The 27,243-nt window shown below is 47.7% G+C and overlaps 1 long non-coding RNA gene across 2 annotated transcripts in view; it reads right to left on the reverse strand.

The window, feature by feature from the left end:
- LOC116526595 overlaps positions 1-27,243 on the reverse strand; it is a 75,909-nt gene that overhangs the window by 25,193 nt on the left and 23,473 nt on the right. The gene's annotated exons all lie outside the window — the stretch shown is intronic.

The raw sequence follows: 27,243 nt of genomic DNA on the forward strand, positions 1-27,243 counted from the left end.
ATAAACAGACTTTGCTCCTGTTCTGGGGAACCAGCCTTGTGCAGCCTTGGCTAAAGAATAGGTCACTTCTAGCAGGGTGTGCATGCATGTGTATATGTGTGCAGGCATGTGTGCATGTGCGTACGTGTGTGTGTACGCTCGTGCCTGTGGGTACGTGGTCTCCTTTCTCCAAATCTGTACCCTACCTGCCATGCTACAATTATTGACTCTGACGCTCCTTGTTCCCACCCAGCCTGGGCACACGCACTACCCAGGTCGGCCACAAGGGGGCTCTCAGCGCTCTCCTTCCCCCTCCCTCCACCCATTAAGGCACTGGGCAGTGGGTTGGGGGCGGGGGCACACAAAGGGTTAAAAGCTCCACCTTAGACGCAGGAGGATGGCTTGAGGCCAGGACTCCCAGAGCAGCCTGCCTAACTAGCAAGTTCCCATCTCTACAAAAAATTTTGAAAGTTAGCCGGGCAAACCGTTCAAACCACCTCTGATGGGCCAAAATTCAGTGATTGGCACAAGAGCCGGTTACGGTGTGTTTATACCTCCGCTTAGGTTACAGTGTGCGATACACAGAGAACCCTTTAGGCCAAACCTAATGTATGTAAGGAGGCGGCTTTAGGCTAAACTTGATTTAACACATATGTATGCAGGCACAGAAAAAGATCTGAAATGGGTGCTCGAAGGGGTTAACAGGGATCAACTCTGCACGGAAGGAAAGGAAGTTATGATTTTCTTAGTCATGCGTTATCTGTATTTTCTAATTTTTCTAAACATGTAAAGATAAAATTGTGTTCTTAAAAATACATAAGGCCTCAGAACAAAAAGGAATTTAATAGAATATAATCAATACGCTGGGTGCAGTGGCTCACTCCTGTAATCCCAGCGCTTTGGGAGGCCGAGGCAGGTGGATCACTTGAGGCCAAGAGTTTGAGACTTGCCTGGGCAACATGGCGAATTACCATCGATATAAAGAAAAAGAATAGAATCAATCACACACACACACACACACACACACACACACACACACACACAGAGAGAGAGAGAGAGAGAGAGAGAGAGAGATTGTCAGGGAAGTGCTTCCCAATCTTTGTAGTGAATATTAACCCCTTGGTCAGATTCAGCAGTTCTGGCATGGGGCCTGGGAGTCTGCATTTCTGACAAGCTCCTGTATCTTGACACAGCTGCTCCAAGAACCCCACTCCTTATATTGGCTGGGGGCTTGTTGTAATCTCTATCTTAGTGGATGTCACAATCCCCTTTCTCTTCCCTCTCACGTCAGATATCAGTCATGCATTGAAGCATCATTTGTAACAAAGACAATACTTTGTTGTTGTTGTTTGGTTTTTTTTTTTTTTTTTTTTTTGTTTTTTTTTTGAGACTCAGTCTCACTGTAACCCAGGCTGGAGTGCAATGGCATGATCTTGGCTCACTGCAACCTCCACCTTCCAGGTTCTGCCTCAGCCTCCTGAGTAGCTGGGATTACAGGCGTCCACTACCACCTCCAGCTAGGTTTTTTTGGTTTTGGTTTTTGGTGTGTGTGTGTGTGTGTGTGTGTGTGTGTGTTTAGTAGAGATAGGGTTTCGCTGTGTTGGTCAGGTTAGTTTCAAACTCCTAACCCCAAGTATCTACTCACGTTGGCCTCCCAAAGTGCTGGGATTATATGTGTGAGCCACCATGCCCAGCCATAAAATACAATATTTAAAGCAATTCAGGTATCCATGTATGGGAGACTGGTTACCTGAACCCTGGTATATCCACACAATGGGTGGTGTGCAATAGGTGTTTTAGGAACCAGCCGTCTGAGCAGGAGCCTGGAGTAGAGAATTTGCCCATTTCTGTTGTGCAAATACTACCACCGTGGCCTATTTCAAGCCACCTATGTGAAATCAGTTGGTTCACAAACTTGCTGAAGGTTTAACAATCAGTTCTTTGGAGCCAGTACACCCCCCTCTGCAGCCATAAGAAATATAAATAATGATGAGGAAGCTGTCTCTGCACTGATATGGAAATATCTTCACAATACAGTGTACTGTTCAGTGGGGAAAAAAAAACAGATGTAAACCAAAATTAAATTCTAAGCCCCTCTGCCCAATCATCTGAACAGACCCCTTCTCTCGGCCATGGCATTCCAAACTAACCTGAAAAACTAGTTCAGGCCATGACAGGAAGAGGGCACCAGACATCCCTCATTATATCCTCCCTTTTGGAATTGCGGATGGACAGGATCTTTGAGTCCGATAAGAAACATCTGTAATCTATTCTCTCTGAAACCAGCTGCCTGGAGGCTTCATCTGCATCACAAAGCACTGGTGTCCACGACCACTTATCGCAACCCAGACATTCCTTCTATTGACAATAACTCTTCAACCAATTGCCAATCAGAAAGTCTTTGAATCTGCCTATGACCTGGAAGCTCCCACGTCCAGTTGTCTCATCTTTCTGGATCCAAGCAATGTGCATCTTATGTGTACTGATGGATGCCTTACATCTCCTTAAAATGTACAAAACCAAGTTATGGCCCAACACCTTAGACACATGTTCTCAGGATCTCCTGAGGGCTGTGTCATGGCCTGCTGGTCACTCATATTTGGCTTTACACTTTGACTCTTTTTGTCAACACAACCTATAGAAGAGTATGTAGCGTTTGCTACCTGTTGTATAATTAACACACACACACACACCGTTGCTTGTATTTACATTAAAAAACCCCGCTGGCCCAGCACTTTGGGAGGCCAAGGAGGGTGGATCACTTGAGGTCAGGAGTTCGAGACCAGCCTGGCCAACATGGTGAAATGCCATCTCTACTAAACTACAAAATTAGCTGGACGTAGTGGCACACACCTATAGTCCCAGCTACTTGGGAGGCTGAGGCAGGAGAATCACTTGAACCCAGAAGGCACAGGTTGCAGTGAGCCAATGTGCCATTGCACTCCAGCCTGGGTGACAGAGCAAAACTCCATCTCTAATAATAATAATAAACCATTGGAAGGCCAGGTGCAGTGGCTCACACCTGTAATCCTAGCACTTTGAGAGGCCAAAGTGGGTGGATAACCTGAGGTCAAGAGTTCAAGGCAGCCTGGCCAACATGGTGAAACTTCGTCTCTACTAAAAATACAAAAATTAGCCAGGCGTGGTGGCAGACACCTGTAATCCCAGCTGCTCAGAAAGCTGAGGCAGGAGAATCACTTGAACCCAGGAGGCAGAGGTTGCAGTGAGCACCACTGCACTCAGGCCTGGACAACAGAGCAAAAACACCATCAAAAAAAAAAAAAAAAAAAAAAAACAGTGGAAGAAGATAGAAAAAGTATTAAATGTGACCATCTGTGAGCAGAAGGAGAACACAATGGACAGAGAGATGAAAGAGATTAGTGTTTTGGAAATACCTTTTTCTGTTGTTTTGATTTTTGAGCTATGTAAATGTAGCATAGCATCTATTCCAAAAATTTAATTAGGAAAGAAAATATGAAACATGCAACCCAGTGACCTTGACATTCTTATTGGAGCCACAGGCATGAACTGCCCTAGAATGCCTGAGGTGCAAGCCGTCCCATTTCTGGATCAGGTCAGTCCTCCGTTAGTTAGTGTATTAGTCTGTTCTCATGCTATTGATAAAGACATACCCAAGACTGGGTAATTTATAAAGAAAAAGAGGTTTAATAGAATCAGTTTCACATGGCTAGGGAGGCCTTACAATCATGGCAGAAGGCAAAAGGCACTTTTTACATGGCGGCAGACAAGAGAGAATGAGAGCCAAGCAAAAAGGTTTTCCCCTTATAAAACCAACAGATCTCATGAGACTTGCTCACTACCACGAGAGTGGTATGGGGGAATCACCTCCATGATTCAATTATGTCCCACCGGTCCCTCCCACGACACATGGGAATTATGGGGGCTACAATTCAAGATGAGATTTGGGTGGCACACAATCAAACTATGTCAGTTTGTAGACAATAAGCTCAACAGTGGTCAATTTCCAGAGTCCTCTTCTCTCTGTAGATCTCACAAGCATCTCAGGATTTGGTTCAAATTAAAAAGGATTCAGTCTTCAGTTTGTGTGGTCAGCATCCTCACAGAACCTGTTGAGGCCAAAGGGCACAGGGCCAAGAATAGCCATTATAACTTACTGCCTAAATTCAAGCCCTGGCTCTGCCATTCACTGGCTGAGTGACCTTGAGCAAGTCACTGAACTTCTCTGTGCTTCAGTTTCCTCATCTGTAAAATGGGGGTAATCGTATAACAAGACGTCTAAGTTAGTGTACTTAATACATGAGACTAGGGCCTGACACTTAGTGAGTAACTGAAAAATATTTGCTATGGATATTGTCACCATGATGGACAATGCCTCTCCCAAAAATCACCCTTTGGGCTGGGTGACATATGCCCCTCAAAGGTCCTCTCCACTGATGCAAGCCTCTTTCAGACACCATGAACAATATTCCCAAGGCTTCAGGACTGAAAGTCCGGCTTGCACAGACTTCGCAGAGCCACTCCCACCTGAGACCTGCCACCTTGAAGGGCTCTTTGCAAAAAAGCCCGTCAACATCCCCACCACCTTTGCCTCTGCTTCCCAGACAAGCCAGCTAATTCCCCTGCACCTTGTAGCCTCAAACACCCAGTGTTCTTATCACCCACATTAAAGTCTCCTGAAGTGTTCATTAAACATGCAGAGTCCTGCCAGGCACAGTGGCTCACGCCTGTAATCCCAGCACTTTGGGAGGCTGAGGCGGGTGGATTACAAGGTCAGGAGGTCAAGACCAGCCTGGCCAATATGGTGAAACCCCGTCTCTACTAAAAATACGAAAATTAGCTGGGTATTGTGGTGGGTGCCTGTAGTCCCAGCTGCTCAGGAGGCTGAGACAGGAGAATCACTTGAACCGGGAGGCAGAGGTTGCAGTGAGGTTGCAGTGAGCTGAGATTGTGCCGGTGCACTCCAGCCTGAGTGACAGAGCAAGACCTCATCTAAAAAAAAACACAGTCCTGGGTCCACCTCAAAATCTAGGGCCAGGACCCAGGAGTCTGTATTTCTAGCCAGTTCCTTGGGTTATTATTAAGCATACTGGGATTTTAAAAACCTCTGAGATTGGAGCAAAGTCCTAAGGAAATGGAAGGAAAGATTTCTTTCATTTCTTTCTGATAAACCAAAAGCAGTGAGGAAAAAAGTGGAGGTGGGGAGGCCAATTAATTTTCAATAACTCAGTTTCCTGGAATAACTTTGAATTCGTTTTTTGTTCAATTGTTCCTGAACACATATTAAGCTACTTTTAATATCAAATGATGATGATCAACCTCACCACGAATTACAGCCCCCTCCAATAATCTGGGAGGCCAGTACTGGAGTTTGAACTTTTTAACCTTCAGAAACTTTCTTGTCCACTCAACCTTGTTGAGAACCCTGAAACGGTGCATCTCATTTTATGCAAATTTGCATTGTGTGACTTAGCTATCAGGCAATTTAAAAATATTAATGAAGACATGCCGTATGCTCCAATTTTGAAATAATGCACGTCTTGCTTTACATTTATCCCTCTGGGAAATTTAGCGTTGAATAATGCATAGCTTCAGGAATGAATCCCTTGCATAAATCTGATAAAAGCTGATCTATTCAACGGAGAGAGCTGGAGGGACGCCAGCTAACCGTGTCTTCCCCTCCCTCTGCTGCCCTAGAATCTCCTGCAGGAATCTACCACCTCAATAAGACTCAGGTGTTTTGTTTGTTTCTTTGTTTTAGAGACAGGGTCTCACTCTTGCTCAGGCTCTGGACTACAGCGGTGGGATCATAGCTCACTGCATCCCTGAAATCCTGGACTCAAGTGATCCTCCTGCCTCAGCTTCCTGAGTAGATGGGACTATGGGCACACGTCATCACACCCAGCTAATTTTTTATAGAGATGGTGTGTCGCTATATTGCCCAGGCTTGTCTTGAACCCCTGACCTCAAACAATCCTCCTGCCTCAGCCTCCCAAAGTGGTGAGATTACAGGTGTGAGCCACCATACCTGGCATTCATTTAGGTTTTTTTTTTTTTTTTTGAGATGGAGTATCACTCCGCTGCCCAGGCTGGAGTGCAGTGGCATGATCTGCCTCCCGGGTCAAGCGATTCTCCAGCTAATTTTTGTATTTTTTGTAAAGACGGGGTTTCACCATGTTGACCAGGATGGTCTCGCTCTCTTGACCTCGTGATCCACCCACCTCAATCTCCCAAAGTGCTGGGATTACAGGCGTGAGCCACCACGCCCAGCAAAACCCAAAACGTTTCGAGTGCTGACGTGATGCTACACGTGGAAAATTCCAGACCTGACCTCATGTGACGGGTTACAGTCAAAACACAGTCTGAGCTTTGTTTCATGCACAAAATTATTAAAAATACTGGATAAAATTACCTTCAGGCTATGTGTACAAGGTGTGTATGAAACATATATGAATCTCCTGTTTAGGCTTGGGTCCCAGCCCCAAGATATCTCATTATATATTTGCAAATATTCCAAAATCTGAAAAAATCTGAAATACTTTTGGTTCTAAGCATGTCAGATAAAGGCTATTCAACTTGTATATGGTTTTGTTTGTTTGTTTGTTGCAGAGTTGGAGAGGAGAGTCAACTGGGTACTCAGCAAGGACGTTCCCAAGCTCCCTTTCAGGGAGGGGTGGTCATGTGACACAGACCTGGCCAATGAGATGCGAGCATTGCTCTCCTCTTCCAGTGCATTACCGGAAATGGGATCACATTTACAGGGCTGTCCAGAGGGACGCTTTAAGGAGAGGGGATGGTATTCATTTAGGATCTGGGATTCCCAAACATCCTTCTGCTCAGCCAGTATATGGAGCAGTTGTTTAGCTTTGGAATCAGACTTCCTAGGTTTGTATCTGGCTCCTGCACAACTTACTGGTTGTGTAATCTCAGCCTGAGCCTCAGTTTCCTCATCTTGAAATAGGAACAGTAATCATACTGGCTTCTCAGGTTGTTGGGGTGACTAGATCAGCATGTAAGCACCATGAGGGCAGGAATCTGTTCATCTTACCATGGCATACTCGAATTTTAGTGTGAATAAACAGTAGGCAATTTGTATAGAGAAAATGAATGTACAGATCTCAGCAGAGTGACCAGTTCAAGAAATCTTATCTAACAAACTAAATGGGCTGGGCACAGTGGCTCACACCTGTAATCTCAACACTTTGGAAGGCCAGGGTGCACTGATCACCTGAGGTCAGGAGTTCGAGACCAGCCTGGCTGGCCAATATGGTGAAACTCTGTCTCTACCAAAAATACAAAAAAATTAGCTGGATGCAGTGGTGTGTGCCTGTCCCAACTACTCAGGAGGCTGAAGCAGGAGAATCCCTTGAACCATGGAGGTGGGTGGAGGTTGCAGTGAGCTGAGATCACGTCACTGCATTCCAGCCTGGCAACAGAGCGAGACTCCATCTCAAAAAAAAAAAAAAAAGTATTAGGTTCTGGAGCATTTTGGATCTCGACTTTTTGGATTAGGGGTGCTCACCCTGTGAGCTGGGCATATCATAAGGGGTTCGGCACAGTGGCTCACACCTGTAATTCCAGCACTTTGGGAAGCCAAGGCAGGAGGATCACTTGAGCCCAGGAATTCAAGACCAGTAGAGAGACTTTATCTCTACAAAATATAAAAAATTAGTTGAGTGCTGTGGCTCATGAGCATAATCACCGTATTTGGAGAGGCTAAAGCTGGAGGATCACTGAAACCCAGGAGATCAAGGCTGCAGTGAGCCATGATCATGGCAGTGCACTCCAGCCTGGGCAACAGAACAAGACCCTGTCTCAAAAAATCAATTGAAAGTAAATAAAAATTAAAATTAAAAAGTCAAAAATAATATTGGAAGGGAGAAATGAATATTGGGTAGATAACTTCAAGCGTCTGCCACAGAAAGAATGCTGGAGAAGAAGTCTTGAAGAATGAGTTAGAAAAAGTTGAACAAGAGTGTGGGACAAGCCAAAGGGTCAGCACAGTTAAAATTCCAGAAGTAGAAGGTATGTGTTGACTTTGGAGACTCAGAGAAGAAAGTGGAGTGACTGAGAGCTGCAGGCAGACATCAGGACAGAAACCAAGGTTCCTGGGCACCTGCCAGGAGGAAACATCACCAGCCCCTTCCATTCCCAGCAGGCAGGGCCCCAGATAGGTAGGGTAAAACAGCCAGTGCTTCCCACTGCACATGCATGGACTTTGCATTTGTGAAACCGGCCCGATTTTCCAACAAGCCAGATGCCCATAGAACTGAAGCTTAAGAAACTGATATTTGCATAATAACATGTCTGGGCCAGATGTGGTGGCTCACGCCTGTAATCCAGCACTTTGGGAGGCCAATGCATGTGGATCATCTGAAGCCAAGAGTTCGAGACCAGCCTGGCCAACGTGGTGAAACCCTGTCTCTGCCAAAAATACAAAATTTAGCCAGGCATGGTGGTGGGTGCCTGTAATCCCAGCTACTCAGGAAGCTGAGGCAGGAGAATCATTTGAACCTGGGAGGCAGAGGTTGCAGTGAGCCAAGATCATGCCATTGCACTCTAGCCTGGGCAACAAGACCGAAACACTATCTCAAAAAAAAATTTTTTTTAAAGATGTGCCTGCTGCCTGTTGACCAGCTTCTCTTCCTCATCCCACCTGTTTTTCTTCCCCACTACATAAGCCCCTAACTTTATTTGGAGGGGAGGGATGGATTTGAGGTTTACTCCCTCTGTCCAGCTGACACTGCCTGTAATATGTAATATAATAAATATAAATACGATAAATATAATCGTATAAACATTTAATATAATAAAGTCTTCTTCCATGGCAATACTTGTTGTCTCAGTGACTGGCTTTCTGTGCAGCAGACAATGGGACCTAGACTAAGATCCTAGTGTTGGGTAACATATGGACAAGCCACCACCACACTGATGTGTTGAACTCCCCTTGGGTTGAGCCTCTTAGAAGGACATGGGATTTATTCCTCAGAGTAACATTATGTTTCACTTTGTTTCTACAAAACTGACCCAAAGGTTTTCTTGCTCTCACTTTGAATTCTGCATCTATTTAGAGTTCTGTACACTACTGTGGATAAAGCAAAATGCCAAGTTGCACTGGGATCCTGGTGTTTGAGTGGAGCATCCCTGCTGCATGCCTGGGAAACGCAGATGCTGAGTAAACGATCATCTTCCCTGGGGTGGGCTCCTGGGCCTACTTGCCTTGTTATCAGTAGTGACTCGGATTTACCTGCTTTTAAAAGAATCTTTGGCATCGAGAGTCTTATTTTTCCATCAGGAGTATCAAAGCGTACCTGCATGTACTCACAAATACTTCTGAGCCCCCTGGGAGCAGCTGCTATCTCACCAGGTACCCCCCATCACCCCATACCTCCCGACATCACTGCTGTGTGATACTTTGCAGCAGGGGAGGGAAGTAGGGGAGGAAACCCTTTTTTTTTTTCTTTCTTTTTTAGAGACAGGGTCTTCCCACTGCAATCTAGGAATTCAATCAAGGAATTCAAGGCTGCCCCCTGCAACCTTGAATTCCTAGGCTTCAAGGGATCCTCCTGCCTCAGCCTCCCTGAGTAGTAAGGACTACAAGTGTGTGACACCACACCTGACTAATTTTTTTGTTTTTAGAGACAGGGTCTCCTGTGTTTCCCGGGCTGATCTTGAACTCCTGATCTCACATGATCCTCCCACCTCAGCCTACTGAATAGCTGGAATTTGAGGTGTGAGCCAGTGTGCCCAGTCACATTCTTTTTTAATGTACAATGTCACAGTGGCCTCGTAACAAAGCCACTTGGGCTCCATGTGTTCCAGTGTTGATGAAATAGCTCTGTCTTTACTTTCAGCTCTTTCCAACCCTGGAATGAGACAGCATCCCACAGGGTGGAGCCACCAAATACAGCTGAGCAGCCTCTTTGGCTTTAACAATAGAAATTTTCTTGATTATGGTAGACCTTTGGGGATATCCGCCCAGCTCAGGGCCAATTCTCCTTCCCTGGAAACTGCCAAAGGGAGGGACTTTATCAGGATTATTTGCACCATGTAATTCTACCCCCTGGACACAGTAATTACACCAGGCATGGCCAACTAACCCAAGCTGGGCCAACCAGATTTATTTCTCATAAGAATTTAGTGCTGGGGCCAAAATAAATGGAACTAATTTCCATGATGGCTGAAACTTGTAGCCTTGGGTGCTGTGAAATATGGCCTCCATCTGAACAGAAAATCAGAGAAAGCATATCTATGTGGATGGACAGAGAGAAACAAAGATGAGATGGAGAAGGCCAGACGCGGTAGCATGCACCTGTGGTCCCAGCTACTCAGGAGGCTGGGGTGAAAACATTCCTTGAGCCCAAGAGTTCAAGATGAGACTGGGCTTAACACAGCAAGAACTGTCCCTCAAAAAAAAATTCTTGTGCCTCTTTGTTACATTTATGATCATCCTGAGAAAACTGATTGAAGAAAGACCAACAACCACAACCCCCCCCGCAAAAAAAGGGAGAGAAAAGTCATGCTGATACCTTTCCACTTACCAGCTCCAGGTCTTTCTTAAGACTCAGTGACATTCCTGCCTTAACTTTCATGAGACACCTCCATATCCTAGTCAGAGTCCTTGATTGCCAGCAACAGACTCCACTATGGCTGCTTTAGGTAACAAAGGCATTCCTCAAAGGACATTCATCAAGTCTCCAGAAGAACCAGAGAATCAAGCTTGGACCGCACAAAGCCAGAGAAGTCCCCAAATTACACTGCAAGAATACTGCGACCAGCCCCCTAGAGCTACCCCGCACACCGCTAGCGCCAGGCCCCTCCTCACACTCTTCCTGAGAGCTGGGTCCTACACTTCTGCTGCAAGGAAAGATACAAAACAGCACTCCTGACTTCTGACTTGGAGAGGCAGGGCTCCTAAATAAAGAGACTTCCCACCGCTGTTCAAAAGAAACTACACTGGCCAGGAGCAGCAATGCATGCCTGTAGTCCCAGCTACTCAGGAGGCTGAGGCAGGAGGATCACATGAGCCCGGGAGTTCAAGTCTATCCTGGACAACATAGCAAGACTCCATCACTTAAAAAAAAAAAAAAAAAAAAAAGGAAGGAGGGAAGGAAGAAACAACATAACCACATTGCATTACAAATGTCTGCTACATCATTGTAGTAACTTCTGGATGCAACAGAGTCTTATGATAAAACCCTGTGCCCCAACTCTGATCTAGCAACAAGCTAGACAGGTCCATTTTCTTGCCAGGGTGAGACCAAGGAAGGGCCGAGGATGGAAAATTTAGGAAGACCCTCACTCTCAGGCTTGTGAAAGTGCAGGGTCGGCTCCTGAGAGTGGGGCTTCCTTAAATGTGGTCCGCTGGATGCCTCACCTGCTTTCCCTCCTCCAGGCCCTGCTTCTTGCTGCTCCTAAAGGCCTTTGCTCTCCAGATAGTTCTCAGTCCTCCTGCAAATGCAGAGGGGTGGCCCACACCCACCAGTGTTCTGGGAATATCCCAACATGCGCAAGTCCCCTTAGAATCCACTGGAGTCTCTGATACATTTGTTTGATGTACTGATTCGTTGATAATGGGCAGATACAGTGGTTCACACCTGTAATCTCAGCATTCTGAGAGGCTGAGGCAGGAGGATCACTTAAGCCCAGGAGTTGGAGACCAGCCTGACCAACATAGTGAGACCCACATCTCTAAAAAAATAATTTTTAATTAGTTGGGCATGGTATCTTGTAACCGTGGGAGCTCAGAAACAGGGTCCCCACATGAACAGAAAATCTGAGAAAGCCTATCTGTGTGGGTGGACAGAGAGAAATAGAGATAAGAGGTAGTAATCTGGGCAAGGTGGCACATGCCTGTAGTCCCAGCTGTTCAGGAGGCTGAGGTGGGAAATCACTTGAGCCCAGGAGGTTGAGGCTGCTGTGAGCTATGATTGCACCACTGCAACTCCAGCCTGGGCAACAGAGCAAGATCGTGTCTCTAAAAAAGATAAAAACAAAATAAAATAATTAATTAACAACGAAGACAGGAAACACTTCTCGCACAGTTACCTTGGGCCAAGCACCTCGGTATTTCATCAACACCACAGCTCTAGGCAGTATTTACCACCGTTATCCACATTTTCCAACTTCTGAGGCACAGACAGGTGAAGGGGCTTTCCTAAGATCACACAACGAGAAGCAGAACCAGGATTTGGACCTAAATCTCCCCACTGCCGCTGTCAAGCCCCTTCAAGGAAAGCAGCTGTCTTTGAAGGACAAGGAAACAGTGAAAATGACAACTCTTAACTCACTCAAGGCATGTGAGAATGACTAAAGCTATTGAATCCTCGGCCCTTAAATCCACTAATTACAGTTACAATCAATGGCAATAGCGTCAGTGCCCATTCTATTACCAAGTAATAGATATTTCTATGGAGTCCACTAAGCCCACCCAATTCACCAACAACAGCCTCTTGAAATGAGCTGAGATCTGCCTCCTTCTTACAGGTCATTTCGGGCTGAATTCCAGCCTCCAGGCTCAACATCTCTTTCCTCTCTGTGGCCTGGCCAGGAGGACAGGTTGTTTCCTTCAGAATCCCCACCCAGACCCAAAAGACAATGGCCTTCCAGAGGTCCCACACAACACTGGTGACGGGAAGCAGATTTTTGCCATTTTCTGCTTTTAGCCAAGGGATAATTAATTAAGGCTCACAAAACCCTTCTAACATATGATCATAATTACCTCAGTATTTTGGGGCTGGGAAGCTTTAAAGCCCAGTTACAGGCTGATCAAAGACAGGCCTGAAGAGGGATGAGACAGAGGGGAAAATGTACCCTCTGTTGACCCCAAAGCAAAGCCGGTAAGGAAACTGCAGGTGGGATTTGCATGTGGGCTAATGGGAGGGAAAAGGCAGAAGCTGGGCTCCGGGGCATGTTTAGATATTGAAGAAACTCACACATTTTTCAGGATGCACTTCTGCTGAAAGCAACTGTTTAGTCAGGGAATGGGGGTGAATACGGCATTAATGAGAGCCTGGTAATCACTGATGATGGAAATGACAGAAAACATAAATGAAATGCCCTTTCATCAGCACGTTTACATCTTTGGCATTTCACACGAACCTAAAGCCCAGGAGACACTCAGAAAGTGTTTGCGACTTGTGCGGGGTAGTACTGATGCTGGTGAAGATATTGGTGATGGTGGCCAGACACCACGGCACACACTTGTAATCCCAGCACTTTGGGAGGCCAAGGCTGGGGGCATTGCTGGAGGCCAGGACTTCAAGACCAGCCTGGGCAACATAGACAGACCTCATCTCTACCAAAAAAAAAAAGGTGTTTTTTAAAATTAGCTTGGGGAGTATATATTCAGGGCAACTTGAATGTATCCTCCCAGTTCACAAAAATTCCAAATAAATAAAAATTAGCTAGGCATGGAGGCATGTGCCTGTTGTCCAAGAGTTTGAGGTTCTAATAAGCTATGATCGTGCCACTGCACTCCAGCCGGGGTGACAATGCAAGACCCTCTCTCTTAAAAAAAAAAAAAAAAGGATGGGGGACAACAGTGACGGCAAGCACAGCAGAGTGATGGTGGCGGGGCTGGGTGTGATGAACGAAGCCGATCCCTGAATGGGGGTGACATCGACAGTTTGGTGATCGCTCGGTGGTGGTGGTAGCGTCCAGGGTGATGGTTATTGTCATGGTCGTAACACAGAAAAGGCGGTGGGCTGGTGATGGGCCAGTGGGGACGTATTATGGGGAGGACAGTGGCGCATGGCGGCCAAGCTGAACGAGGACGGTGATAACAGGGTGGTAGTGACAGGAGTGGTGATAGTGGTAAGGAGAGAAAGATGAGGGAGGCTGGGGGCGGGAGGGAGGGAGGGAAGTAGAATCCTGGAACACCAACATCAGCCTGCAGACAGGAGCTTAGTTCTGTTCCTTACCCTTTGGTCACTAGAAGTCAAAAAGCTCATTGTCCGCCAGGCCAGGGACGCCCTCCCCTGCCACCACTTCAGCCGAAATGCTCAACCCTGCCCTGCGACAATACCCCTCCTGGGGGGAGGACTGGCACAGGCCAGGTGAACGCAGACACACCCTCCCTCTCGCTACCGTCTAAACCATCAAGTAGGTTCCCCGGGGAGTAAAGACAGCAGTACCAGGCAGTAGTTAAGAATCTGGGCTCTGGAGGCCTCTTGGCTTCGATTGTACTGTGTGACCTTGGATAAGATGCTTAACCTCTCCAAGCCTGTTGCTTCATATGTAAAATGAAGTTCATAACAGCACCTGCCTCCCAGGACTGTAGTGAGAAGGATGGGAGACAATGCTGTAAAACTTGTGGCCTGTTGGGAGACATGGCTCAATGCCCCACAGGGAGTCAATGATGTTGATTACCATTGTTACCATCTACCACTGCTGTTGGAAAAGCAGGAGGGAGGCCAGGCGCGGAGGCTCACACCTGTAATCCCAGCACTTTGGGAGGCCGAGGTGGGTGGATCACCTGAGGTCAGGAGTTCAAGACCAGCCTGACCAATAGGGTGAAAACCCAACTTTGCTAAAAATACAAAAATTAGTCGGGTGTGGTGGCACACGCCTGTAATCCCAGCTACTTGCTACTCGGGAGGCTGAGGCAGGAGAATCACTTGAACCCAAGAGGTAGAGGTTGCAGTGAGTCAAGATCATGCCACTGCACTCCAGGCTGAGCAACGGAGTGAGAGTCCATCTCAAAAATAAAAAAGAAAAGCAGGAGGGAGCTACTATAGAGTCTGATCGCCAGGATTCTGGAGGATGAGGGAGTTGGCATCAAGAGTACCCTTTTCCCAGACTCCGCAAGCTCTTCAGCACCATCTCTGTGCAAACACGCTCAGCAGGTCACAAGAGGCAGGCTGCTTGCAGAGCAGCAGCTGCAGAGGTTAGGCTGGAAGCCCATTACGACGGGCATTAACGAGTCAAGCTGGATTGCCTCTAGCTGGAGACGGCAGAGATGGCTCTCCACTAAAGCAGTCTGGCGGTGTAATTTAAGTGCCCCTCTTGCCTACATTGTCTCCAAATCTGATCATAGCCCTCTGGAAACTCTGTGATGTACTGAATCGTGTTGTATTCTTCCTCTACTTAAGTTTGCTGGTGTGGTTTCTGCGGTTTGCAACAAAGAATCTTGACTGATAAAGCTGAGTTCTGGCCTGACTGATAAAGCTGAGTTCTGGCCAGGCGTGGTGGCTCGTGTCTGTAATCTCAGCATTGGGAAGGCTCAGGAAGGAGGACTGTTGAGGCCAGGAGTTCAAGACCAGCCTGGGCAACATAGCAAGTCTGTCTCCACAAATAAAAAGAAAACACCCTGTAATCCCAGCACTTTGGGAGGCCGAGGCGGGTGGATCACGAGGTCAAGAGATCGAGACCATCCTGGTCAACATGGTGAAACCCCGTCTCTACTAAAAATACAAAAAACATTAGCTGGGCATGGTGGCGCGTGCCTGCAATCCCAGCTACTCAGGAGGTTGAGGCAGGAGAATTGCCTGAACCCAGGAGGCAGAGGTTGCGGTGAGCCGAGATTGTGCCATTGCACTCCAGCCTGGGTAACAAGAGGGAAACTCCATCTCAAAAAAAAAAAAAAAAGAAAACACAAAAATTGGCCAGGCATGGTGGTGCATGCCAGTAGTCGCAGCTACTCGGGAGGCTGAGATGGGAGGATTCTGAGCCCAGGAGATCAAGGCTGTGGTGAGCTATGATCACACCACTATACTCCAGTCTGGGAGTCCCAGCTACTTGCTACTTGGGAGGCTGAGGCAGGAGACTCACTTGAACCCAGGAGGCAGAGGTTGCAGTGAGCCAAGACTGTGCCACTGCACTCCAGCCTAGGCAACAGAGCAAGACTTCATCAAAAAAAACAAGAAGAAGAAGCAGGAGGAAGAGGGGGAGGAGGAAGAGGGGGGAAGGAGGAGGAGAGGAGGAGGAGAAAAGAAAAGAAAAAAATTCTTAGTTTCTACAGAGTTATCTTTTATTTTAAAAGGGTTTTTATCTTTTCAAAGTACTGTTAACTACATAGCCCAGCCTTTCTACCGGCAATGGTCATTGTAAAAGGAAATTGTGAGCTGTTTATATCTACATGCCTTTTTGGAGGAGCTGAGATTTAAGTGAGACTTGTATGGAAAAAAAAAAAAAAAAAAAAAAAAAGCTGAGTTCAAAGGCTTTGAGTCTGTCTCCCTTGACTAGAAACCGTCCTTGTTCAGGCTGCACAGTTTCCTATTAGCCTTCAACCCTCTGCAAGGGGGCAGCACTGTCCCCAGAGCCTTAGCAGGCCGAGCCCCAGGGGACCAGGCACTAGTCACTGCTCATTCATTTTCAACCAAAATTTATGGAAAGCCTGTTATGCAATCAAGTCCATTGGAAAAGTGTCACTATGGCATTCGTGCGTGGTGCATGCTGTGACAGAAGCCACAAAAAGAATAGCAATAATGCCACCTGACACTTAGTTCCTGCCATGTAATTCTAAGTACATTTGACTCTTAAACAATGCAGGGGTTGGGGCACCAGACCCCCATACAGTTGAAATCTGAGTATAACTTTTTTTCTCAGAAATGGTGTCTCACTCTAACCCCCAGGTTGGAGTGCAGTGGCACAATCCCAGCTTAGCACAGCCTCTGATTCCTGGGCTCAAGGAATCCTCTCATCTCAAACCCCCGAGTCGCTGGGATTACAGGCTCATACCACCAACCCTGGCTAATCTTCTTTGCTTTTTGTGGAGACAGGGTCTCACTTAGTTGCCCAGGCTGGTCTCAAACTCTCAGGCTCATGCAATCCTCCTGCCTCAGCCTCCCAAAGTGCTAGGATTACAGCTGTGAGCCACCACGTCCAGCCTCAACTGTACTTTAATTCACTTAATTCCCACTAAACTTAATTCCCACTTTATTATGAGAAAAACAATATCATTATTATTCTCATTTTACAGATGAGGAAATTGAGGCAGAGGGTAAGCTACCTGCCCAAAGTCTCATGGCTTATTTGTGATAGGCCAAGACTTGAGGCCAAGCAATCTACCTGGGTTCAGCTCTTCACCGCTCAACTATACTGTTTCTCTACGGCACATAGGAGAGGCACCTGACCTGGCCTTGGGGGACAGAGGAGCAAGGGAAGTTTGCCTGGAAGCACTGTCATCTACCCGAAGGCCTAAAAGACAGGAGACAGTGAGGTGAAGAGATGGGAAAAGAATGATCCTGGCAGAGGGAACAGGGTGTACAAAGGCCTGGAGGTGACAGAAAGCTACAGTTAGCACCACTCACTTTTCTGACCTGTTTCAAATATGAAAGTTTATGAAGAGTGTAAAAATATGAGCCGGGTATGGTGACATGCACCTGCTAGTTCCAGCTACTCAGAAGGCTGAGGCTGGGGGACCGTGTGAGCCCAGGAGTTTGAAGTCAGCCAGGCAACATAGTGAGACCTCATCTCAAAAGAAGGGAAGGGAAGAGGAGGGGAGAGGAGGAGAGGGGAGGAGAGAGGAGGGGAGAGGAGGGGAGGGGAGAAGAGAGGAGGGGAGGGGAGGGGAGGGAGAAAGAGAAAACAAGAGAAAACTATAGATAACAAGGGAAGCTATCTTTTTTCTGCTATGTGTGTACTATTAGTCAGGATGAGTGATACTAGCTGCTATAACAAATCACAAAACGTCAAAGATTTACATGCTAACTGTTGATTTCCCCGTCCCACATGGAGATTCCCTGCAGCCATCCATGTTGAGCTTCTGACGCTGCTGCTCACAAGCCAGGGTCCTTCCATCTGTGGCTCTGCCATCTTCTAGGGCAAGCATTGGCAAACTCTTCTATAAAGAGCCAGATAGTAGATGTTTTTGGCTTTGTAGGTCATAGGGTCTCTGACACTGCGGCTGCACTCTACCCTTCCAGCACAGATGCACCAACAGGCAGTACACAAATGAATAGATGTGGCTGTGTTCCAATAGAACTTCACTTACAAAATCAGACCACAGGCCAGATGTAGCTCACACACCATGGTGTGCCAACCCTGTCTTGGGTACTAGAGTCTTCTGCCAAATCCTCACATCCAGCCAGCAGGCAGGAGAAGAGTAGAAGGGGTCTCATGGGGAAGGTTTCAGTAAGTCAGGTTTGGAAATAATGACATTATTCACGCCGTCGTTCTACTGGCCAGAACTTGGTCCCATAGCCACATGTGACAGCACGGTGGGCTGAACAATATAGATTATGTTCCCAGGAGGAAAAGGAAAGGGACGTTGGTGAAGGTGTCCCTGCCATGCACATGTTATGTATTAATACACTCTCTCATGCACTGAGATAGGAAGGAAGAAGCTATAAATGGCCCCGATATACTAGTGAGCTTACTGACACTCGCGGAGGCCTAGAGACTAGCTGAGGTCACAGAGTCAGTGGAAAGGTCTGTCTACATTACCCTCCACAAGCAGTCTTGAGAGTGAAGATAAAAGGGCCGCACTGGCTCACACCTGTAATCCCAGCACTTCGGGAGGCTGAGGCAGGCAGATCACAAGGTCAGGAGATCAAGACCATCCTGGCCAACATGGTGAAACCCCATCTCTACTAAAAATCCAAAAAAAAATAAAAAAGCTGGGCATGGTGGCACGCACCTATAATCTCAGCTACTCAGGAGGCTGAGGCAGGAAAATTGCTTGAACCCAGGAAGCAGAGGTTGCAGCGAGCCGAGATCATGCCACTGCACTCGAGCCTGGCAACAGAGTGAGACTCCGTCTCAAAAAACAAACAAACAAACAAATTCTGCAAAGGACCGTGAGTTTGGGCCAAAACCTGCCTAAGCCCCAAAGCTAGGTGCTGTGCTGATTTCCCCCTGTTCCTCACCTAATACAGCTCCTAGATCCAGGAAAAAGGGGCACCACACCTTGGAGGATGCCTCCTGGCTCCCCTGTGACCCTCATTCTAGCACAGAACCCAGAGGAGTCAGAGAAGTCCTAATGCAAACCTGGTCTTCCAGGTCACCGTGAAGAGATACTTGTCAGGGCAGGAGAACAGAGTAGATTTCATGTAATAGTGTTGTTAGCTTGACGTATAACTTGTCAATATTGCACACAGGGTATGTGAGCCTCCATTTACACACTGAGCCTCATCCTGCCAAGAGTGGGGTTGAGGGTGGCTCTTGGTCCCCCCAGGCACAAGGCAGTGACCCTGAAGATTCCACCTGGATCTGAATCTCAGCTCTGCCACTCCCTAGCTGTGGGCTCTCGAGTCATTTACTTAGCCCTTTTGCCTCAGTTTCCCCGTGTTAAAATGAAAATAATAACAGTTCTAACCTCATAGGGTTGTGGTGGGGATTTAACTGAGTTAAAATTTGGAAAGCCACCTGGCACAGTGGCTGGTGCCTGTAATCGCAGCACTTTGGAGGCCAAGACCAGCGAATCATTTGAGCTTAGGAGTTTGAGACCAGCCTGGGCAACATGGCGAGACCCCTGTCTCTATAAAATACTTAAAAATTAGCCGGCTGGTGGCGCACCCTGTAGTCCCAGCTACTCAGGAGGCTGAGGATGGAGGATTGCTTGAGCCCAGGGGTTTCTTCAATCTGGCAGACAAAGCAAGACCCTATCCTCAAAAGATAACAATAATAATTTGAAAAGCACTTAGAATTGTGCCTGTCATGCAGTAAATGTTCTGTTAAATAAATAAATCGCCCCCTGCCCAGCCCTCTGGGAGACCCCAGCCTCTCCTCTGATCTGGAGGGCAAAACCAAGGGAGTCACCAATGACATCAGCTTGTGGTGTTTCTTCTCCAAAAGTCACAGCCCCGAGGTGGCAGTTACTGTCTCTTGCTGGTCCTGCAAAGCCACCTGTTCAAATGCCAACTGCCACATGTCACCTTAGCTGGCAGGAAGCTGTTCCACCTGGTAATAGCCCAGAAATTATGATGCTTTACTGTTCTACATGAAAGCACAGGCTGGGGCTATTTGTAAGCTTTGGCACTTGCCACTCTCGGCAGAGCAGATGGCAGAGATAAAAATCCAGGCCTGGGCAGGCTGATAAAAGAGCTGGCCTTCATGACACAGGATGCGGTTGAAATACATGAGATCTCTCCTGCTGCAGATGGATCCACCTGCCTGACCGCGCCCGGCTGAGGAGGGCCTCGATGGATGGAGCGTATCATCACTTTCTGTCTCACTCAGCTTCTGGTGAATGGAAAGGGAGGGGCAGGAGGTGACCCAGGAAGCGGCTCAAGGTCAACCTCAGCCTCAGTCCAACCCTAAAATCCTCCCCCAGATTCCAGACCCTGGACCCCTTCACTCCTCAAGTAAGGAGGAGATAGTAATTGGTCCATTCTCATTGAATGTCAATGTCACAGATCAGGTACTTCTCAAGCCAGGCTGCCTATTAAAATGGCCTTGGAGATTGTGATGAAATGCGTGTGTTCTGACCTTTCCCCATGAAAGCGAATTAGACCCTCTTAGGTGGGGACCTGACATTGGTCATTTCTTAAATCTCACCAGGTGATTCAAATGCTCAGTCATGGGTGAAAACCTTGGACCCAGATTTTAATTATGATAAAACTCACTATCACATGCCTGCTCTGGCCAGGCTGTGGTGTTTTATTTCATCCTCATAGATAATCTGACTAGATGGGTCTTATCATCTTGGTATTACAATAAACCAAGGCTCAGAGAGAAGCGATTCACCCAAGTGCATGGCAGATGCACCTGAGAGCCATAACTTAAATTGGGCGATACCCTGAGAATCCTCTCTGGTCTAAGAAGAATGTGTGTTCGGAGTTCCACGCTAAGGACTCCAGGAGTGGGAGTGCTTAGATTTGTACCTGTCACGTAGAAAATGTTCTGTTCCTCATCGATGAGGAACATCTGAATCCCAGCCTGTACCAGGAAACACATGCCGTACGGCGGATGGAGGCTCTTTGTTCTGGGTTAAAGGAAGGTTGTCAAGAGGAGGTGGTTAGGGGTGCTAGCGTGCTAAGTGAAATTGCTAAACTGCTAAGTGGAAATTCTATATAATCTGCAGGTTTTTTACAAATCGCAGTGATTCTCCTGTCCAGCCTGCCACCACTGGACTGCCCTCTGTGTAAGTCCCTTCAATAAACCCTGCATCTTGTTCACTGGCTCTGGGACTGCTCTTTAGCCTCTTGTTACTTTTTATATATTTATTTATTTATTTATTTTGAGACGGGGTCTCACTCTGTCACCTAGGCTGGGGTGCAGTGGCATGATCTCAGCTCGCTGCAACCTCTGCCTCCCGGGTTCAAGCAATTTTCCTGCCTCAGCCTTCTGAGTACCTGCAATGACAGTTACCTGCCACCACACCTGGCTACTTTTTGTACTTTTAGTAGAGACAGGGTTTCACCATGTTGGCCAGGCTGGCCTTGAACTCCTGACCTCAAGGAACCTGCCCGCCTCAGCCTCCCAGCATGCTAGGATAACAGGTGGAAGCCATCACACCCAGACCTTTGGCCTCTTAAACATGGTCTCATCCCTACTGAAATCAATAAAGGTCCGGCACGACACTAAGGTCACACAGCCAAAAGTGGCAGCAACAGTCTTAAAACTCTACCCTCAGCATCCACTGTCACCTCTAACATAGCTTCCCATGCCTGGATCATGGGAGCCTGATTGACAACGTTCACCTTACTGTTCTCAGGTTTTTCCATTCTGCTTCTCCCTCTTCTTCTACGGACGTCCAGGAAACGCTGTGCTGAGGAGTTAGGAGGCCTGGGATTGAATGCCAGTTCCACAGCTTAGCAACTATGTTAATAACATCTCCTTCTGGGGTTTAAATGGCATGAATGCATGCAAACAGCCTAGGCGGAGGCCACCAGGTGATCAGCAAATCTCATTCCCAGTTTCCCCCAGGGACCTAGATACACTACACATCTCCCAGCCTTTCTTGCAGTTAGACATGATCATGTGACCGAGTTATGGCCAGTGGAAGTGAGCAGAAGTGACGCCATCACTTCCAGACCCCGCCCATTAGAGCCTCCCACGTGAACTCCCTCTCTTCCAGACCCTGCTGGTTGGATGGAGTAGATCCACTCTCCTCATCTGTAAAATGGGATGATGAGGATCACGCACACAGTGAGGAGAGGACAAGGGAATCACATGAAGCACCGCGCTGCACTGTGAACAAGGTAAAAGGGAAAGCTATTATGATTCTCTCCACCTGAGAGGAGGCAAGGCTGGGCATGCTCTCCTCCCATCCCCCTACCATCCCTCCTCCTCAGATACAGGACCTCTGCAGGCCAGGGATGTGCTTGTGAATGGACTTGGCTTCAGGCGAAAGACAGCTGGACGAGGGCAGTGGTTGGGAGCTCAGGCAGCCAGACCCACATCCAAACCCCAGCTCTGCCCCTCAGAGCTGGGTGATCCTGGGCAAATTAACCTGTTTGGCCTTTTCTTTTTCTTCTTAAAAAGAGAGGGATGGGCCGGGCGCGGTGGCTCACGCCTGTAATCCCAGCACTTTGGGAGGCCGAGGCGGGTGGATCACAAGGTCAACAGATCGAGACCATCCTGGTCAACATGGTGAAACCCTGTCTCTACTAAAACTACAAAAAATTAGCTGGGCATGATGGCACGTGCCTGTAATCCCAGCTACTCAGGAGGCTGAGGCAGGAGAATTGCCTGAACCCAGGAGGCAGAGGTTGCGGTGAGCCATGATCGCGCCATTGCACTCCAGCCTGGGTAACAAGAGCGAAACTCTGTCTCAAAAAAAAAAAAAAAAAAAGAGAGGGATGGGTTCGGTGGCTCACACCTGTAATTCCAATACTTTAGAAAGCTGAGGTGGGCAGACCATGCAGTCAGGAGATCAAGACCACCCTGGCCAACAGGGAGAAACCCCATCTCTACTAAAAATACAAAAATTAGCTGGGCATGGCAGCGTGCGCCTGTAGTCCCAGCTACTCAGGAGGTTGAGGCAGGAGAATTCCTTGAACCCAGGAGGCAGAGGTTGCAGTGAGCCAAGATCGCACCACTGCACTCCAGCCTGGTGACAAAGCTAGACTCCTCAAAAAGAGAGAGAGAAAGAGAGAGAGAGAGAGAGAGAGATGATAGACCAGATGTGGTGGCTCATACCTGTAATCCCAGTGCTTTGGGAGGCCAAGGTGGGATGATCACTTGAGGCCAGGAATTTGAGACCAGCCACAGAGAGACTCCATCTGTACAAAAAAAATTAAAACTTAGCTAAGCATGGTGACACATGTAATCCCAGCTGCCCAGGAGGCTAAGGCAAGAGGATTCCTTGAGCCCTGGAGGTTGAGGCTGCGGCTGCAGTGGACTGGCTGGCCAGGTGAGGTGGCTCACACCTATAACTCCAGGACTTTGGAAGGTGGAGGCCATCAGATCACTGAGGCCAGGAGTTTGAGACCAGCCTAGCCAACATGGTGAAACCCTGTCTCTACTAAAAATACAAAAATTTGCAGGGCGTGATGGCGCATTCCTGTAGTCCCAGCTACTCGGGAGGCTGAGGCAGGAAAATGAACCCAGGAGGCAGGGATCGTGCCACTGCACTCCAGCCTGAACAATAGAGTGAGATCCTTTCTTTAAAATGAGAGAGCGAGAGAGAGATGCTAGACTCTACATAATAAGATTGTGACAACTGATAAAGGTAACTCTCTAAATCAGTGTTTCTCAAAGCGTGGTCTCCTGACGTGCAGTATCAGCCTCACCTGGTAAACTTGCTAGAAATGTAAACTCTTGCGCCCCACTCCAGACCTGCTGAATCAGAAACTCTGGGGCTGGGCCCAGCAATCTGTGTGTTAACAGACCTTTCAGATGATGATGATGCACACTAAGTCTGAGAATATAAAGGGCTGACATGAAGGGCTTACCGTTGTGCTTGTGCTGTGCACGTGACAAGCTCTCCTAACAATTGTGTCTTCTGTCTTTGGAAGGGATAAGCTCGACCCTGAAGAGTAAGTAAAATATGACAGCATCTTTGCATCTCATCCACAAATTTGAGTTGCTCAGAAATAAATCACTTCTTAAAAATGTTCGGTGACTCACTGAATCTCCAACTCATATCTTCCACGTGGCTGCACTGGCACAAAAGTAAACTTCAGTCCTTCTTGGCTTTGCCACGCCTTTCTGAGGTTGGGCCTTGGTTCTTGGGTTTCACACAGTGCTGAGATGGAGAGGGGTCTGGGTCCTCCAACCACTTGGGTGACCACTAAGCTCTCCATCCTTCCTGTCCACATGACCCCTTCCAAGCAGAAGCCTCGGCTGCTCTCAGAGCTCGCTAGGGCCCCAGGTTCCTCACTGAAGCTGCTTTGGGCACCATCTTCCAGAGCCAGAGACTCAGATGCCCAAAGGGACCAGGTTCATCAAGGAAACAAAGTGGACTGGCTGGCGGGTGCAATGGTTCACACCTGTAACCCCAGCACTTTGGAAGGCCAAGGCAGGCAGATCACGTGAGGCCAGGAGTTCAAGACCAGCCTGACCAACATGGTGAAGCTCTGTCTCTACTAAAAACACAAAAATTATCTGGGCATGGTGGTGCGAGCCTGTAGTCCCAGCTACTCCAGAGACTTAGGCAGAAGAATGAACCTGGGAGGTGGAGGCTGCAGTGAGCTGAGATCATGCCACTGAACTCTAGCCTAGGCAACAGAGTGAGACTCTGTCTTAAAAACAAAGAAAGTGGACTGGCTGTGACCCAGCAGCAAGAGGTAGGGTGGGGATACTGCATATTTGTGCCAAGCTCCCAGGCACGCCTCTGTAAACACAGGCCTAGCACTACCAGATCTCTTTATCCAGACAAACTGCAAATCTAAATATGAACTTTCAAGAGAAATTTGAAATAGGCAATCTTTTATTTTTGATGTTGTTGTTGTTTTGGTTTTCTGAGACAGGGTCTTTGTTGCCCAGGCTGGAGTGCATGCAGCGGGGTAATCACAGCTCACTGGGCCCAAGTGATTCTCCTGCCTCAGCCTCCTAAGCAGCTGAGACTACAGATGAGGGCCACCACGCCTGGCTAATTTTTTTTTTTTATTTTTGTAGAGATGGGGTCTTGCTGTGCTGTCCTGGCTGGTCTCAAACTCCGGACCTCATGTGATCCTCCCACCTCAGCCTCCCAAAGTGCTAGGATTACAGGTGTGAGCCACCACGCCCAGCCTCAATCTTTTAAATTTTGGAAATCCATCAGAAAAAAATAAAACACTGCATGGGCCAAACCAAACGGCTGTGAGCAGGATTCAGTTCAAGAGAGGATGACTTATGGTTTCTGGGCTTGGAGGCAGCCTCTCCTCCAGGGTCCTGCTTCCTCCCCAGGGAGGCTCCAGGAAGTATAGCTCCAAGACCCACAGCCCAGGATGCCACTACTCCCCCTCCCTCCCCTCTGCCCCCAGCCACAGGAAGTCTCTCTGCAGCTGGGGAGAGGAGATCTGCTCTTCCCACTGTGGCTCCAAGACCCTTGGTGGTACCTGTAATCCCCTGCAACCCCTTAGTTCTAATGAAAACTCTCCTAAGTTCTCCTAAAAGAGAAGAAAAACCAGAAAGATGTATAGGCTATTTGTTGTTCCGGTTCTGCGATATCCTTCCCCTGAGGCAACAGCTGCCTGCTTTGATGAGAAGGAAAAGGGAGAACAGGAGGAAGGAGAAACAACGGAAACAAATGAAGTAATATATCAAAGCATTATGATGCTTTGTGTGCAGAAGCAGATGGGAGGAGGGAAGCGAAGGGGACAGAGCAGAGGGGAGTTAGGTCACGGGATACAAACGGGATTCAGGCCATTCCTCCGAGTCCTGAGGTTCTCTGTAGAGGTGGGAAGATGGAGGGAGGACTGGGTTAGATGAGGTGGTCAGGAAGTGACATTTGAGCCGAAACCTGAAGGATAAAGGAGCCAGTCACACAACCAACAGGGAGAAGGCCTGTTCCTCTGCTTCCTTCCCAAGCAGATGCTCTCTGCTGCTCTCAGAGCTCACCTGGGACCCCAGACTCTGTTCCAGGAACAGAAAGTGCAAAGACCCCAAGGCATTTTCAAAGAGAGCAAGGAGGCTGAGCACAAGATGAGAGAGACGGCAGAGGAGGCGGGGCGAGCAGCCAGTCATGGTAGGGGGTTTGGGTTTTGATGTAAGTGCCATCTGGAGGGTGGTGAGCCTTCAAATGGCATGAACTGATTATTTCATAGTTTCACGAGATCACGCTGGCTGCAGAGTAGAGAGCAACCTGTAGGGGGCGTGAGAATGGCAGCTGGGTCCCAGTTAGGCGCTGTGGGAGTTGTCTGGGTGGGAGGTGGCGTGGGGTTCAGACCCTGTCACTAAAGCAGGAACTGGACCCCAGAGCTCAGTTGCAAGGCATATTTTGGAGATGCTGCTGGTTGGACCCGCCGATGTGGGGGATGAAGGGAAAAAAAGGATTCAACAAAGAGTCCTTGTTTCTTGCCTTGAATGTTGTTCAGTGTCATCTTGGGTCATTCAGTCATCTCTTTACTCAACAAATATTTATTGAATGCCTACTGCATGCGAGGCATTGGGCTGGATCCTGGGGAGCTACAGAAATCAGGAATATAGGGTTGATGGCCCCAGAGAGCAACCCCTCAGTGACCTTGGCTTTCTCTCTGTGACCCCTGAGTTGCAAACAGGGAAAGTCAAAAGGGGCGATATTCCCCCAAATGAAAAATCCTGCATTGATTGAGCAAACATTTACTGAGCATCTACTATGCGCCCAGGACAGTTCAGAAACAAACAAGACAGACAAGGCCCCTGCCATCATGAAGCTCCTACGGAACTGACAGAAAATAAACATTTCAAACATGTATGTGTTTTGTTAGAAGGGTTGTAAGTGTTGGAGAGAAAAAGAAAACGAGAGGTGGTGTTAGGGTTTGAAAGTATGTGTTCTTCCAAACTTCCTATGTTGACACCTAAGCTCCAAGGGAATGGCATTAGAAGGAAGGGCCTGGGGGAGGGGATGACATCAGGAGGCCTCCACTCTTGTGCATGGGATCACAGTAGTGAGTGCCCCCTATCTACGGCTTCAGTTCTCTGTGGTCAGCCACCATCCCAAAATATTACATGGAAAATTCCAGAAATAAATATTCACAGAATTACAGTATATTGTTGTAACTGTTCTATTTTATTCTTATTAATCTTTTACTATGCCTAATTTATAAATTAAACATCATAGGTATGTATGTATAGGGAAAAAATGTAGTGTTTATAGGGTTCAGTGCTATCCGTGGTTTTAGGTATCCACTGGGGGTCTTGGAACGTAGCCCCCTAGGATAAGGGGGGACTACTGTAGTACCCTCATAAAAGAGGCTTAAGAGAGTTGCCTGGCTCTCCCGTCTCTCTTCCTATGTGAGGACAGGGCATTCGTCCCCTTTTGTCTCCTTCCACCAA

The sequence above is a fragment of the Sapajus apella genome, unplaced genomic scaffold (assembly GCF_009761245.1).
Source record: "Sapajus apella isolate SASKATOON/1434 unplaced genomic scaffold, GSC_monkey_1.0 scaffold51, whole genome shotgun sequence".
Classification (NCBI taxonomy): Eukaryota; Metazoa; Chordata; class Mammalia; order Primates; family Cebidae; genus Sapajus; species Sapajus apella.